Genomic DNA, 14,518 nt, shown 5'->3' on the forward strand with positions numbered 1-14,518 from the left:
TATTATATTTACTGAACAATGGAAGTTTCTCAAAAAATCTCAGCTATTCGTGTTTGCAAGTTTCTGTGCCTGTCTTTGCTTTTATTTGGTTAGTGATTTTGGGGAAGGTCTCCACCAAAGGAGGGTGAAGGTTGGTGCACAAGAGATTGGGTATGAAATGGTTTTTATTGTTCCTGCTAGTAGACAAAACTGTAAGAAGAATCCTACATAAAATGTTACATTCTCTGTATAGCTTCAATTCCAAAAGGATTCTTGAGATAGCATCTAGACAGGAAATAAATACAAAAATAATTAGTCCATAGCTTTGTTACATTCATTCTCCTACCCACACACTAAGAATTCTCATCAGCTGTGTATCTAGAATAGCTCCTCTAGGAAATCTCAGTCTCTGTACGTAGAGATAGAAACTCACCCTGGTGACACCTTGTTAGTTGGCTGAAATTTCGGCACTCATGGTAGCCATCTCCTTATATTGGTCTCCCTGGCCTTACTATCTCCCTGGATACTAATCATATTAGGAAAGAAATATATAGTTGAGCAAATAAATGAGTACATAGCCATAAATAATTTTGGAAATGACTGTGTTTCCATAGCCTGGAAAAAAGGAGGCAAAAAGCAAACAGGATAATTGTCTTCATATGTGCCACAGAGAATCTTGTAGGAGGCAAACATAGTTGTTTATTGCCTTCCTCAAAGTGGAGGAAAATACCCTAAAAAATCAAAAAGTAGGTTTACATAAAAGTGGAATTAACATCAATATGAGAAAATGTTTTTGAACATTATAAGTTATGCAACAATGAGGTCTTGTGAATTGGTGCGCAGCCTTACTATAAACAGAAACATAAAGGTTGAGTAAAATATAAATATGCTGAACAGGCATTTGCAATAGAGTCTTTCCAATGTCTCTTCAATCTTGAAAATTTAAGATTTCATAATAAACTTTTTCATTTTTTTAATGAGGGGAGGAGTTTAACCTGATTTTAAACAAACTTGTAATTATTTAAATATTTTTAAATGGTAACTCTAAGAAAATAATTTTTCTGTGTCAAAATCCTGTCTCGTTCTTCCAAGGATTCAGCAGAGTCATCAAAAGAAAATATTCAAGTAGGAAAAAATTGTTGTATAAGCTTCATACTTGTAGTTCTCACACTTTTATTCCCACAGTGCCATCACAACTTTATTTCTAGATATACAGCGTTTCACATTTTAAAATATTAGCCTGATATTCAGTGATAGGAGCTCAATGACTTTTGCCTTAAACACATGCACAGGGGCTTGCATATGTAATCCCAATAACTGAAGAGACTGAGGTGGGTGGATCGCTTGAGCCCAGTAGTTTGAGGCTGCAGTGAGCTATGATCATGCTACTGCACTCCAGCCTGGGCAACAGAGTGAGACCCCGTCTCTGAAAAAACAAACAAACAAACAAATGAAAAAACCCACAAAGCAGTGACAGATTAAACCACAAAGAGAGGAAATGAAAAAGACAAAACCAGCTCCCAAGGCAAGATAAACATCTCTGCAGATCAGAAACAAAACATAAAATCAGACGTGTGAGTGATGCAGAAGCCATGGGTTAGCTGACTGTTTGTAAGTTGGCCTGAGTGGAAATAGTTTTGCTCTTGGAAACTAAAGATATTAAAGTGCTTCATCCAATAATGGGGAACTGAGGCTTAGCACCTTCCTTGAAAATAAGATATGGAGGAGGGTGGGAGGGACTGACTTCCTTTGCTTGCTAATGAAGAGCCAAAATATGTACTCTTCCCCATATAGCTGATTGAAGACTTGCGAGAACCCAGGCCCTGCACTGCAACCAAATGTGGAATCTAGCCATTCACTCTCAGTGCTGGGATTCCCAATATACTCAGTCTAACTATAGGCACATAGTTCTAAACTATTAATGTAAGATCCGGGTATGGATAGGAAGCCCAAAGAGCTGGGCCAAGACAACCCCTGAGTGTCTAGATGAGAGAAGAGGGAGGAAGAGAGACAGAGAGAGAGAGAAATGGAGAGAGAACTGGGTCTTTAAATCTATTTTCAGAAGCTGCCAAGAGAAGCAGTCCAAAATATCAACAACTGGAAAATAAATTCACTTCTGATGATGTCCATTGTGCATGTTCAGGAATGAACAATTGATAAATATTTATGTGTATGTTTAAATGCATAAAATATTTCTTAAAGATATGCCAACTATTTTAGATGGCCAGGGATTAAGAAGGAAAATAATTAGAAAATAACAGATGGATCCCAAAAGATAACAATTACAGAGCTTAGAAATAAAACATGCATTCCCTGAAATAAGGACTAACTCTTCTTTTTTTCTTTTCTTTTCTTTTTTCTTTTTTTTTGAGATGGAGTCCTGCTCTGTTGCCCAGGCTGGAGTGCAGTGGCGTGATCTCGGCTCACTGCAAGCTCCACCTCTCGGGTTCACGCCATTCTCCTGCCTCAGCCTCCCGAGTAGCTGGGACTGCAGGCACCCGCCACCACACCCAGCTAATTTTTTGTATTTTTAGTAAAGATGAGGTTTCACCCTGTTAGCCATGATGGTCTCTATCTCCTGATCTCATGATCTGCCCACCTTGGCCTCCCAAAGTGCTGGGATTACAGGCGTAAGCCACCACACCCGGCCAACTCTTCTTAAATATGAAAAAAATTCAACTAACAGGATAAATTCTAGATGGAGCACATTAGGGGGAAAATGTGAAATAGAATATGGAATGCACAATTTTCCCAAAATGCAACAGAGACTACTTTTTAAGAAAATGGAATAAAAAGCACATAGACTCTAGACTCAGATATAATATCTATTTGTCTTATAAGGATATAAAAATAATGATGTAAATGGGATAAGACATTATCGCTGAATTTTTTTCCTGATGGCTAAACACATACATTCTCAGAACAAAATATACTCTGAGTATCAAGCCACATGAATAAAAATAAATTCATATCTAGACATATCATAATGAAAGCACAGAACATTAAGGAGGAAAAGAAAATAATAAAACCTTCAGAGAATAAAAGAATAGTTACAAAAGAATATCAAATAATAGTGGACTTCCCCTCAGCAAAACAGATGCCAAAAGGGAATACTCAAAAGGATTAGGAAAACTGTTACTCTACAATTTCACACTCAGTTAAACTATCATTCAAGAAAAAGAGAAAAGTGAAAATGTTTTCAAACAAAGTCTAAGGAAAATTACCTCCCTTAGATGTTTGACAGAATTATTAATAAATATTGTTGAATTAAAAAAAGGTAAAAACAGAATAAAAGTATATAGGGTACATGTGAAGCATACAAGTTGATAAATAATATTAGTAAATAGAATTGTTGAATGTAAACAAAATAGCTTTTTATATGAAAAAAAAAAAAAAGCTCTTAGCTGCCATAACAGGTTGATGGAAATAATACCAATGAGTAATTAAATCATGGTAAAGCCCTTGACTTGATTAGAAAGGTGAAAATGCTGAGTAATTGTAGATAGCATTAGAAAAATTTATAATTTAGTGTGTGTGAAAAATTCAAAAGTAGATCACATTTGCCATCTTTGAGCCCCCCACCTCTGCTACAGTTGTAGCAGCCAAAAGGTCTGGCATCCACTCCTCAGTGGCTTCACTAGCCTTTCAGACAGATACAAGACTGTTGTCCTAGTGATTACAGCCACATGAGTCACTGGTCAGCTCAGCAGCTATCCCAACCTGCTGCCTGACTCCCATAATCTTCACCCAGGCACTGTGAAGGCCACTGATGGCTTGGCCAACACAAGCATTAGAAGACATTGGAGAGAGGAGGGGAAAGTGTTGGTGGAGGCAAGTAGCCAAGTGATATGATTGGGCTTTGTGTCCCCACCCAAATCTCATCTTGAATTGTAATCCCTACAATCCCCACCTGTCAAGGAAGAAACCAGGTGGAGGTAATTGAATCATGTGAGCAGTTTCCCCCAGGCTGTTCTAATGATAGTGAGTGAGTTCTCATTTGATCTGATGGTTTTATAAGGGCCTCTTACCCCTCCACTGGGCACTTCTCCTTCCTGCCACCTCGTGAAGAAGGTGTCTGCTTCCCCTTCACCTCCAGCATGACTGTAAGTTTCCTGTGGCCTCCCCAGCCATGCTGAATTATGACTCAATTAAACCTCTTTCCTTTATAAATCACACAGTCTCAAGGAGTTCTTTATAGCAGTGTGAAAACAGACTAATACACCAAACAAGCTTATGAGCCTGAAGAACCTGAAGAGACAGCATAGGCCCATCGAGAAGAAGAATAAGGAGGAGGGGGAATCTTGTTAGGAAAGGGCTAGAAATGATGAGAGAGAGTCAGAGTATCGGAGGAGGTAGAGAAGGGGGTTATGAGGAGGCAGAATAAGTATATCTTTAAGGACCTCCATTTTTCCTTTGAGGGCATTCAATTTGTGATTGAGGAGTTTGCCTTTAATTTGAGGGTGTTTATTTTATTAACCATGAAAGAAATGATTATGACAGTATTCAGCCCTTGTCTATAGTGGATTATACACAGTTAATGCCATCAAAAGCCTTCAAGTTGAATGAGCCCAAATCAGAGGAAATTCATGATCCTAAAAGAAAATATAATGATCTCTCTAGACCTGTTAGGTAAGTAGTAAAATACATCAGTGTAGCTTATGAAAATGGAGAAGATGAAGGTAATGGAAACCAGGAGTAGTGGGAATTTTGGAAAGAATGAAAGAAAAGGCAAAACCTAAGGAAGAGAAAAGGTGGAAATAAAAACAAACCATAGGAGTGGCTCTTACCCGTGGCTGACCATTGGAATCACCTGGAGTTATTCAGGCTCCCGCTATGTGGACACACACAGATAAATTGAATCACAGTCTCTGGAGGTGGGGTGCAGGTGTCAATATATTTTAAGGCTCCCCAGGTGCAATGTTGAGAACCACTGCTTTAAAGAAATACCTTATGTTCTGTTGACAGTTTTTAAGAATGGTAAGCTACTTGGAATCCTGCCTCATAAACATCATAGTCCTATCCTGAAGTCCTAAAAGATCCTCTAGTAAAACAAATTCAGATACTGGCAAGCCTAAATGCCTTCCAGCAGGACTTCTCCATGAACTCAGTATGTGTTTAACAAATGAAGTGTTACCCATGGCACATAAAATGAGGTCAAACACAGATGATTCTTACATTTTTTTTTTCCTCTGGTAGGCCCCAAATTATAGGCCACATAGTGTTTCAGAAAGATTGAATGACAAGAAAGTCACTCTAAAACTATGGAGGAAGAGCAGAAATGCCAAGTATGCGGAACCATTCGATGAGTAGAAAGAGTTCTAGTGATTCTCATTTCAAATAATTTTGTCTCTCTGAAGTTCTCGAGAGTGGCGACCTGTCCGCTGCTGTTGAAGTTAAAAAGACTATGAATTAGGATACTATTTTTTTTAGTGTAGCTCTGGGATTGATAATATAATTAACGAGAGAAGCCATTGAAAACAGTAAGGATGACTGTGATAAGCCCAAGATTCAGAGGCTGAAGGAAGAAAACAAGATTTTTTTAAATGAAGAAGAGAGAAAAGAAAAAAAGGAGAATAAAGTGATACCCAACAGCATGTAACCCACTCTTTGAAACTTCCAGGGAGAGTTAAGTAAAATTTTTTTGTTGTTGTTGAAAAGATGACTTTTAAAAAGTTCATTCTACTTTGAGGTTTTGATAATGTGCCATTGTGTCAAATATACAGTTGTAGTAAATTTTGTAATGTTTGTCCATTTTTATATGAATTTCTTCTTTTGGATTCTTTTAGTTCAGTATCTTTAAGACTATAGCTGTTAAATTTATCAGAAGCATTTATGGGCCCAAAATTTGTTTAGTTAAATATTTTCCAGAAGAACCAACTGAAATAATTTTAAATCAGTTTGCATTAACCATGTTCACTTTGTCATAGAGAGGTAATCTTTTGTAATAATTTTATCTACTGCAAAACCTATTTTTACTTTGACTACAATCAAGTAAAAGTTTGGGAAGTTTCTGTAGCTTCAAATTTAAGGTTCATAAAATTGGCTTGTTTGCAGATCTGAAAACAAATTATGTGACAATTAAAAGAAAGCTAGTCATATTATGGTTATCTTTTTAAAATCACTATCTTGACAGTAAAATTTAAACTTGTTAAAAATTATTGAGAGAAATAGATTTAAAATGTTAATATTGTAGAATAGGATTACCATGTTCTTTATATATCAGTCAGGTAACAGTACAAGAACAAGACATAAGATTACAAGTCTCACAGGTCCTGATTTGACCTGTAGGAGAATCCATATGAAAACAAGCATTATTATTGAACAGGGAAACTCCTATATTTACAAAATAAAATCCAGAGTGTCCTCAAAGTGTACTGAAGCTTATTCTAGAAATGGTAGTAAAATATTTAGGATCCTCTACAAAGTATTACGGGGGGTAACGTGCATGTTGGGGGTGTTGGTGTATGGTGGAGATGGGTCGGGAGTAACTTCCTCTGGCCTGGCTTCTCATATCCAAGTGAAGGGGATTGTACCTAGAGTAGAGTACTCTTTCTAATTTGTCAGTTTGTGAGAAGGAAATCAACACAAACTAGATCTCCATCTTCCTGTCTCCTTCCCTTTGAGTGTCAATCATCTGCAGGAAGGTCACATTTTCCTCTGTCCTTCTATGCTGTGAATTTAACACAGATTGGGGCTTGTAGAAGAGGCCTTTGGTTTTACAGTACTGCCTATGGCAAGGCAGTAAGTTCAATTCAGGGTAAGGAATTAGCAAACCTTTTTGAGTATCACATGTAAGCCACATCCGTTATCAAGTCTTTTTTCTTTGTTTGTTTTGTTTGTGTTTTTCTGTTTTGTTTTGTTTTTAGAGACAGAGTCTTGCTCTGTCACCAGGCTGGAGTGCAGTGGTGTGATTTCGGCTCACTGCAACCTCTGCCTCTTGGGTTCAAGTGATTCTCCTACCTCAGCCTCCTGAGTAGCTGGGACTACAGATGCCCACCACCACACCCAGCTAATTTTTGTACTTTTAGTAGAGATGGGGTTTCACCATGTTGGCCAGGATGGTCTCGATCTCTTGACTTTGTGATCCACCCGCCTTGGCCTCCCAAAGTGCTGGGATTACAGGTGTGAGCCACCGTGCCTGGCTGACTTTTTTCAATAATAAAAGCTATATTTTGTTATCTGCCTAATTCTTGTATCCATATCTCAATCAGTGCTCAATGTGAGTGATACGAAGGAATGTTATATATGGCTATCCTTGAAAACCCAAGCGGCTGGTATCCAGGCTTTCAACTCAGGTTAAGGAAGTTGTTGGCATTTCGATTACCAATCTAGGTTACCTACAATTGTCGATGCTGTGTGAATGGCTATTTTTGTAATTGTGTGACTGGCTTTTAATTAGTGTGACATTGGCTAGCAGCATTAAGACTTAGAGTTAAGTACATATTGACCACATATAATGGACAATATTGGTGAGTCACTGCAGTTTGGGGCAGATTTGTCCTAAGGCACCTGCCTTTTTATACATAATAGTGACTATTTCTATCTAGTCAAAGCAACACAGACCTTAGCAAGCAGGCAAGCTGCTTTATGGCCTTACACAAGCAGAGGACAGACTGTTTAGGGTCTTAAACAAATGCCTGCCATGCAGGTGTCTCAGGGGATACTGGCTGTGGGGACCGTAACATGTAGGATACTATAACCTGAACTCTGATAGGTGAAGCTTGGTCTGGAGTTGTAGTTGAAACAAGTTGAAGCAGGATTTGATCTTTTAGGTATTAGCTTGTAGAACAATATTGTCAGTTTGGATTGCATTTCTCAAACAGGACTACAGGTGGGAACTTTATATCTTTTTCTTTTTCTTTGTACTCATTTATGGGGTACTTGTGCAATTTTGTTACACGCATAGATTACATAGTAATCAAGCCAGGGCATTTAGGAAATCTATCACACAAATAATATACATTATACCCATTAACCAATTGCTCATCATCCTCCTCCATTCCACACCTTCACCCTATGAGTCGCCCTCTTCTATCCTACTCTCTACTTCCATGTGAATACAAGTTTTAGCACCCATTTATGAGTGAGAACATGCAGTATTTGTCTTTCTGTGCCTGGCTTGTTTCACTTAAGATAATGACCCCTAGTTTCTTCCATCTTCTTGTAAAAGACATGATTTCATACTTTTTTAATGGCTGAATGGTATTCCGTTATATATGTATAATACATTTTTCTTATACTTTCATTTCTTGATGGACACGTGTTGTATTAGTCTATTCTCGTGCTGCTAATAAAGACATACCTGAGACTGCAATTTATTTTTAAAACAGGGTTTAGTTGACTCTCAGTTCAGCATGGCTGAGGAGGCCTCAGGAAACTTACAGTCATGGCAGAAGGGGAAGCAAACACATCTTTCTTCACAGGGCGGCAGGGAGAAGTGCCAAGCAAAGCAGGGAAAGCTTTTTAAAAAAACATCAGATCGGCCGGGCATAGTGGCTCACGCCTGTAATCCCAGCACTCTGGGAGGCCGAGGTGGGTGGATCACGATTCAGGAGTTCAAGACCAGCCTGGCCAATATGGTGAAACCCCATCTCTACTAAAATCCAAAAATTAGCCAGGCATGGTGGCACGTGCCTGTAGTCCTAGCTACTCGGGAGGCTGAGGCAGAAGAATCGCTTGAACCCAGGAGGCAGAGGTTGCAGTGAGCCGAGATCATGCCATTGCACTCCAGCCTGGGTGACGGAGAGAGAGACTGTCTCAAAAATAAAATAAAAATCAGATCTCGTAAGAATTCACTCAGTATTAAGAGAACAGCAGCATGGGGGTAACCACCCCCATGATTCAATTATCTCTCACCAGGTCCCTCCCATGACAGGGGATTATGGGAACTACAAGATGGGACTTGGGTGGGGACACAGTCAAACCATATCATTTCACCCCTGGCCCCTTCCAAATCTCATGTCCTCACATTTCCGAACCAACTGTGCCTTTCCAATGGTCCCCCAAAGTCTTAGCTCATTCTAGCACTAACCCAAAAGTCCAAGTCCAAAGTTTCATCTAAGACAAGGCAAGTCTCTTCTGCCTATGAGCCTGTAAAAATCAAAAGCAAGTTAGTTATTAATACTTCCTAGATGCAACGAAGGTACATGGCTTGGGTAAGTACACTCATTCCAAATGGGAGAAATCGGCCAAAACAAAGGGGCTACAGGTCCCATGCAAGTCCAAAATCCAATATGGCAGTCATTAAAACTTAAAGTTCCAAAATTATTTCCTTTGACTCCACGTCTCACATCCACGTCACACTGATGCAAGAGATGGGCTCCCATGGCCTTAGGAAGCTCTGCCTCTGTGGCTTTGCAGAGTACAGCCCCCCAACTCAGCTGCTTTCATGGAGGCTTTGAGTGTCTGTGACTTTCCCATACACATGGTGCAAGCTGTCGGTGGATCTACCATTCTGGGGTCTGGAGGATGGTGGCCATCTTCTCACAGCTCCACTAGACAATGCCCCAGTGGGGACTCTGTGTGGGGGTTCCAACCTCACATTTCCATTCCACACTGCTCCCCTAGCAGAAGTTCTCCATGACGCCCCATCCCTGTGGCAGATTTTTGCCTGGACATCCAGGCATTTCCATACATCCTCTGAATTCTAGGTGGAGGTTCTCAAACCTCATTTCTTGACTTTTGTGCACCCACAGGTGCAACACCATGTGTAAGCTGCCAAGGCTTGGGGCTTGCACCCTCTGAAGCAATGGCTCAAGCTGTACCTTGGCCCCTTTTAGCTATGGCTGGAGCTGAAGCAGCTGAGATGCAGGGCACCATGTCCCAAGGCTGCACAGAGCAGGGGGTCCCTGGGTCCAGCCCACAAAACCATTTTTCCCTTCTAGGCTTCTGGGCCTGTGATGGGATGGGCATCCATGAAGGTGTCTGACATGCCCTAGAGACATTTTCTCCATTGTTTCAGTGATTAACATTGGGAACCTTGTTACTTATGTAAATTTCTGAAGTAGGCTTGAATTTCTCCCCAGAAAATGGGTTTTTCTTTTCTATTGGATTGTCGTACTGCAAAATTTCCAAACTTCTATGCTCTGCTTCTCTTTTAAACATAAGTTCCAATTTCAAACCATATCTCTGTGAATACATAAAACTGAATGCTTTTAACAGCACTCAAGTCACATTTTAAATATTTTGCTGCTTAGAAATTTCTTCCACCAGATACCCTAAATCATCTGTCTCAAGTTCAAAGTTTCACAGATGTCTAGGGCAGGGGCAAAATGCCACCAGTCTCTTTGCTAAAGCATAGCAAGAGTCACCTTTATTCCAGCTCTCAACAAGTTCCTCATCTCCACCTGAGAGTACCTCAGCTTGGACTTCATTGTTCATATCACTATCAACATTTTGATCAAAGCCATTCAACAAGTCTGTAGGAAGTTCCAAATTTTCCCACTGATATGAATTTGCTGTGTCCCCACCCAAATTTCACCTTGAATTATAATAATCCCCACAGGTCAAGGGTGAGGCCACGTGGAGATAATTGAATCATGGGGGCAGTTCCCCCCATACTGTTTTCATGGTAGTGAATAAGTCTCACAAAATCTGATGGTTTTGTAAATGGGAGTTTCCCCTGCCCAGTCTCTCTTGCTTTCTTGCCTGCCACCATGTAAGATGTGCCTTTGTTCTTCTTTCGCCTTCTGCCATGATTGTGAGGTCTCCCCAGTCACGTCATTAAAAAATTCTGAGCAGTGTAAGAACCGATGAATACACCCACATTTTCCTGTCTTCTTCTGAGCTCTTCAAACTGTTGCAACCTCTGCCTGTCACCCAATTTCAAAGTCACTTCCACATTTTTGGGTATCCTTATAGCAGTGTCCCACTCTCTGCTGTACCAATTTATATGTTGGTACCATATCTTTGCTATTGTGAATAGTGCTGTGATAAACATGAATGCAGTTATATTTTTGATATATTAATTTATTTTCCTTCAGGTAGATACCCAGTATTGGGATTGATGGATTCAATAGTAGTTTTATTTTTAGTTCTTTAAGAAATCTTAAAGGTGGGAAGTTTAAACTTCAAGGCATTAGAGTATCTTTATGCACTAGTAACATTGCACCTTTAAACTTCTGGTGCCACACCATAGTGGGTAACACCAGACTGGCTGGCCTAAATTCCATTCTGCATTCTTGAAGTGAGCTATGGAGATACTGACCTTGAATTTATGCAGTTTGCTCACAGGCTCACAATGCTCCACCCCTACTCCATCACTGAGGGCTCAGAATTTTTTAATGACATAGTTGTCCCTTCAATGTAAGATATCCAAATTATAGATTACACAGGAAAATATGGAATATTTTATTAATATACATGTAAAATGAGTCAAAGTAACTCCCGAGAAGATATATCACTTATATTGTTTAATGAAGGAAATGATCAATAGAAACTACTGTAAACCCAGAGAATGAGAAAGCAATTTTAAAAACACGTACCTGGAAAGATGTGTCTGTATCTGGAGATCAGGTTTGCTCAGATATTCAAAGTGCAATTAAAGTGGTTTGAAAATTCAAAGTGGCTTTAGAGTACCAGTATAGGAGCACTGGAAGAATAAAATGATATAAAAGAAAATTAGTAAGCTAGACAAAGGGAGAAACTTCCTTACGAGAAAGGTTTATATCTTAGAAGAAGGATTCGGTAAATACAAAAGAGGAAAAAAAGCAGTGCCCATGCTATCGGTTCTTAAAGTTTTAGTTTTTTAAAAGAGATGTTTTTGTCATTGGTGGTACTGAAAGGGTAATGAGTAACCAAAGAGCAATTTGATTAAAAAAGGCATGATCTTAGTGAGTAAATCAAAGTACTGCCGCAGAAAGTGATATGATCCAGAAATCAGTAGATGGTGAAAAACACTTCCTATAGAGAAGGTCTATAATAACTAACATCAGCCAGAAGTGCATACTGTGAGTCCTCTAGAGGTGGATACAATGAATATTGGGATTTTGTGTCAATTAAAAGGTAGAGACATCTTAGTATGGCTAGTTGCATCATACCTAACTAAATCATAAAGTTGTTATTGGTTAGATGTTTAAATGTATATAAAAGTATGTCTATAAATGCTGAGTTGCCAAAGGGGGATACTGTACTAATTCCTAAGTTAGGAATTAGTCTTTCTGCTCCAAACTCATCCTTTCACTCTATCTTAGTGGTAGCTGAAAGTCCACAAATAACCTTTGCCTTTTGCTCGGATGACTTCCATTTAGGTTCTACCAATAGGGGGCACTAGAGGAAACTGGGAGCGTTGAGGAGGAAAAGGAACTTGCTCCTACCTGTGTGCTTGCTGCTCTTTTCCGTGTTACCTCAACTCTTCACTTGGGCAGTTCCCAGAAAACTGCCTCATCACTCCCAACCTGGGGCGGTAGTTTTAGTGGGGTTTGTGGGGGGCACTTTCTCCTCAGAGGTTGAAGTTCCCACATGGTCTCTCCTCTGAACCTGTAAATTGTAATCACCCTAACCTCTGCTCTTTCCTGACTCTGTGCTGTCTGTTCATCTGAGAGCTTCTTTGTTGCTGCTTTCCTTCTTCAATGTCCATTTAACCACGTATTTATCTAAATTCTCCGTTGAAGTACCAGAGTGCTTTGTTTTCCTAGTGGATTCCTGCTCGTTCAAAAACAAGTTAGAAAAACATTTAGAAATTTGGAACAATTATCCAAGTAATTTTTAAAAAATTTCGCCGTGTATGGGAGTTTAAAAACAGCATTAACATAAAATATTTTTTATCTGGTGTGTTGCAAGGCAAGTCAGTTATTATAATTTGGTGTATGCGTTACTTGTATGCTAAATGAACATGCCAAAGAAATTTAGGAATTGACTGCCAAGCGAAGGCAAAATGATGAGGAGGCAAAATAAGTGGGAGCCAGGATTGACAATCTTATAGCACCTCTTTATAAAACTAGCAGAAGGAGAGAACAAATATAAAAGCTAAGTAATAGGATGCTAAACACAAAACGCAAATAATAGAAAGCCCAAATATCTCAATATTTACATTGAGTGAAAATTGATTATATTTTCCCATTTTCATATTGTATTGTATTTTGTCTTTTTTAAGCCCATAAAATACAGTTATATATTATTTGTAAGACTATCTAAAACACAACCACAAAGAAAGGCTGGGAATATGATAATGAAGAACATAGCCTATGCAAACATTTAATAAGTTGATGCGGCAATATAAATACAAGCTGGATGTTTGCACTTATGTTTATATCAGGCAAACACACTAATTGGTATGAAGAGAAGTACTCCATAATATTAAAGGTAAAACTCTATCAAGAATATGTAACAATCATAAATGTGTATATACAACAATATAACCTTAATGTAGAAATAGGAAAAAGATAGAATTGCAATGAAAAGATTAGCAAACCCAACTTCTTAGTGGGGGAATTAGAAAAATGCTCTCAGAAATTGATAATCCTGACAAAAATTGGAAATCAAAACTACAAATATTTACATGCTTGGTCGAATAGATACATAAAGATTCCTGCATCCCCCAAAATAAAGCATATACATTAAAGTCAATATAACAATTGCAAAAAGCAAATATATACAAAACATAAAACCCCTCATATTTTCAAAGAATCGATACCACAAGGATTCATTCTCTTACCACAGGTGATAGACAATAAATGTAAAATTAACAATAGAAAGGTAACAAAAATATTTAGAAACCTAAAAATGTACTTCTTTATAATTTGTCCTCTGAAGATGAAGTCAATATGTGGCTAAAATGGTGGGGGAAAATAAATTTATAGCTAAAATTACATTTATTTTAAAACTAAGATTTATAAGTTATATTCAACTCAGAAACATACAATGACCAAAAATTAAAATAAAAATAGTACATAATTTATATAAGAGCAAATTTTATTGAAAAAATAAAGAATTATGAACATTATTAAAATAGAATCCTAGTTCCTTTTTCAAAAAATACTAATAAAATTGATCAAAAAAAAGGGGGAAAAAGTGTGTATGTAGACTATTAGGAACAAAAAGTTATAGAAACAAGAGGTAGATGTTTTTAAATGATAAAGTTATAAGCGAAACATATTTCAAAAACTTTAAAAGATTTGAAGATATTCCAGTTCTCAGAGGGAATGCTTTCAACTTTTTCCCATTCAGTATTATGTTGGCTGTGGGTTTGTCATAGATGGCTTTTTTTAAACATTGAGTTATGTACCTTGTATGCCAATTTTTCTGAGAGTTTTAATCATAAAGCGACGCTGGATTTTGTCATATGCTTTTTCTGCATCTATTGAGATGATCATGTGGTTTTTGTTTTTAATTCTGTTTATGTGTTGTATCACATTTATTGACTTGCATATGTTAAACCATCCCTGCATCCCTGGTATGAAACCCACTTGATCATGGTGGATTATCTTTTTGATATGTTGTTGTATTCGGTTAGCTAGTATTTTGTTAAGGATTTTAGCATCTGTGTTAATCAAGGATCTCGGTCTGTAGTTTTCTTATTTGGTTATGTCCTTTCCTACTT

At 38.2% G+C, this 14,518-nt stretch overlaps 1 long non-coding RNA gene across 2 annotated transcripts; it reads right to left on the bottom strand.

Moving 5' to 3' along the window:
• Positions 1 to 130: 130 nt before the first annotated feature.
• Positions 131 to 12,619, bottom strand: LOC144340008 (uncharacterized). 2 transcript variants are annotated; one of them, XR_013415685.1, is made up of 3 exons: positions 12,480 to 12,619; positions 11,463 to 11,569; positions 131 to 264 (listed from the first exon to the last, which is right to left on the bottom strand). It is a non-coding gene; the product is annotated as an uncharacterized LOC144340008 (long non-coding RNA). The 2 variants fall into 2 exon arrangements; XR_013415684.1 differs by lacking the exon at positions 12,480 to 12,619 and adding an exon at positions 12,294 to 12,403.
• Positions 12,620 to 14,518: the final 1,899 nt, after the last annotated feature.

The sequence above is a fragment of the Macaca mulatta genome, chromosome 3 (assembly GCF_049350105.2).
Source record: "Macaca mulatta isolate MMU2019108-1 chromosome 3, T2T-MMU8v2.0, whole genome shotgun sequence".
Classification (NCBI taxonomy): Eukaryota; Metazoa; Chordata; class Mammalia; order Primates; family Cercopithecidae; genus Macaca; species Macaca mulatta.